Consider the following 2,500-nt stretch of genomic DNA (forward strand, 5'->3'; position numbering starts at 1 on the left):
CGAGCTAAAGGTTATCAAATGATACATCAGAGGAGAGCAGAATGGAAGACGGAGACAGAGGAAAGAAGTAATGGCTGGCAGGTGCTTTGAAGGAGGGATTCACCTTCGCCGGCTGGCTGTGTGTGCGCGTGTGTGTGTGTGTGTGTGTGTGCATATGAATATGTTAGAATATGGAAAATTATCAACCACCAAATTTCCAGAATGTACCGTCTCATTGAAAATCTGATTATTTAACAGGTTTTCTCGTCTTACGAAACACACAAACTAGCCCTGAACGCAAACCCAGTTAAGCTCTCAAGCTAAATTAGCTGATGTCCCAATAGAGGCAAGCCTTAACTTAACCTCCCAGTGTAACCCTTCAAAACCCATTGGACATCCACTTAACGTTGGGCAGTAGTTTAGGTGATGCATACACAATAGTATCAGTGTAAACCATGTACAATAACTACTGAGTAAACTGCAGTGTAGATAACGTCACTCAACAGCTGTCATCAAGTGCTCACAAACTAGCCTGAGATCTGTCTGTGTCTGTTAGTGTCTAAAAGGCCAGTGCCACTGCACCGGAGCAAGGCTGCAGGGACGCAGTGCTAGGACGAAGCAGGTGATCAAACAGGGAGGGAGGGTACATGCAGTACGTTGGCATCATTGTCCTGTAGAACATTTTATACAGTAGAAATACTTAAAATGCTTAAAATACACTATAGTTTATATAAATTGAAGCTTTTAATCCAAAAAATGCTATGTGGGATCATAACTGATCTCATTAAGACTCTAGTGTAGGCCATCGATCCCCAACCCCCGATCCGTGGACCCGGGCTTTGAAATATTTCTGTAAAAAAATATTTTTGGTGTTTGCACTACTTTTGTGTTTATTTAAGTCTAAGGTGACGTTTCTTTTGTTTCTTTTATAACAATTTTTTTCTTTTATATTATTGCATTGTTGAAGGGAGCCTAAGACACATCCTTTGTTTTGAAATGATGCCTCTTACAATGGAGGCGTTAATATTTATTTGGTCATCCAAATGTTTTTATGAATATGCCGGTCTATGGAACGGAGAAAGGTTGTGAAGCCCTGCTCTAGACGACTGGACGAACCCTACTGAGGACCACTACGCATCCGAGTTCACTTCTGAGTTCACTTCATACAGGAATGTACACAACAGGTTTAGGGTGAACAGGGTTGTAACTAACTGTAGGGGGGACGGGGGGAGGAAGAGGATACAACGAGAGGAGGACGAGGAAGACATTTGAAAAGGTTCCACCATACCATGCTCTGTCACTGAAGTAATGCACTAGCGTTTCCACTCCTTGCCAAGGCAGGGTTAAAGGAGGCAGAGGGAGAGAAGGGGAGAGAGGGGGAGATAGGGGGGGGAGACAGGAGTGGTGGTTAGAGGAAACAACATCAGTGTTATTCAGACAGAGTATGCACACACACACACACACACACACACACACACACACACACACACACACATTGAGGTGGTTTGGTTGTAAACAGACGAAAGCTGAAAGTGAGGCATTGTGTCCATCTTCCATCTGTAAACATACAGATGGATGACAGACAGGTGGACAGTCAGATAAGCCAGTGGACAGACAGACAGAGAGGAGCACAGACACATTGACAGAGAGACAGACAGACATTTAAATAGAAGATTAGGTGTGGAGGAAAAGCAAAGACCGAACAAAGACGATGGGAGATGGAGGAGCAGAATAAAAAGCATTGTTTATTGATTGTGCTTCCACTTACGGGAGGGGGGATGAGGTTTGAGAATTTACAAACAGTGTTGAAACCGTTGAAACATGTATACTAAACATGTGTAATAATTGTCTGGGCTTTTTTATGAACGAATGAATCATACACTCAGTGAGTGTATATCATTCGTTCATAAAAAATAGTGCCAAGACAATTATGAGAAAACAAAAACCAACGAAAGCGCCGGACATGTGAGCTAGTGGGGAGATAAGAGGGAGATATATTAACATCTGAAATCAGAAGATGACTATAACCAACTGCTGAACTGAGGACCAGCTGATGTGGTGAACTGTTGAAACATGTGTACTTATTACCAAATGAAAGGACGAAATATCTATTGTGGGACTTTAAGCTTTGCCCTGAAAAATGTCACTTAGCTAATATACTTCATACGACATAATCCCATTGAGAAGCTAATGGAAGCACACAGACATACAGGAAGAGGACAACCTTCAAAATAAAGGCCCCAGCAGCGGTACTCTCAACAGCAATACCGCCCGGAGAGAGATTAATGAGAAAGGAGCTTTTAGCGAATTACAATGATGGAAATCCTTTGATATTTGTTCAAAGCTTGCGGTCCCCTTGTGGTTGAAAGCGGTGAAAACCCCACGTCTGGCTCAGATTCTCTAATTGATTTCGCATTTGCTATCTTATTTTTGGCTAAATAACTTTGTCACTCTTAAAAAAGTCTCTCTTGAAGTAAACAGATTTACCTTTTTTTCTTTTTCAATCAATGTTTAAGGGGGA

At 42.0% G+C, this 2,500-nt stretch overlaps 1 protein-coding gene across 1 annotated transcript in view; it reads right to left on the reverse strand.

The window, feature by feature from the left end:
- Window positions 1–2,500, reverse strand: part of LOC307090282 (uncharacterized protein) — a gene marked incomplete at its 5' end in the record, with an annotated part of 34,091 nt that overhangs the window by 4,840 nt on the left and 26,751 nt on the right. The gene's annotated exons all lie outside the window — the stretch shown is intronic.

This window comes from Pollachius pollachius (assembly GCF_949987615.1).
Source record: "Pollachius pollachius genome assembly, chromosome: 19".
NCBI lineage: Eukaryota > Metazoa > Chordata > Actinopteri > Gadiformes > Gadidae > Pollachius > Pollachius pollachius.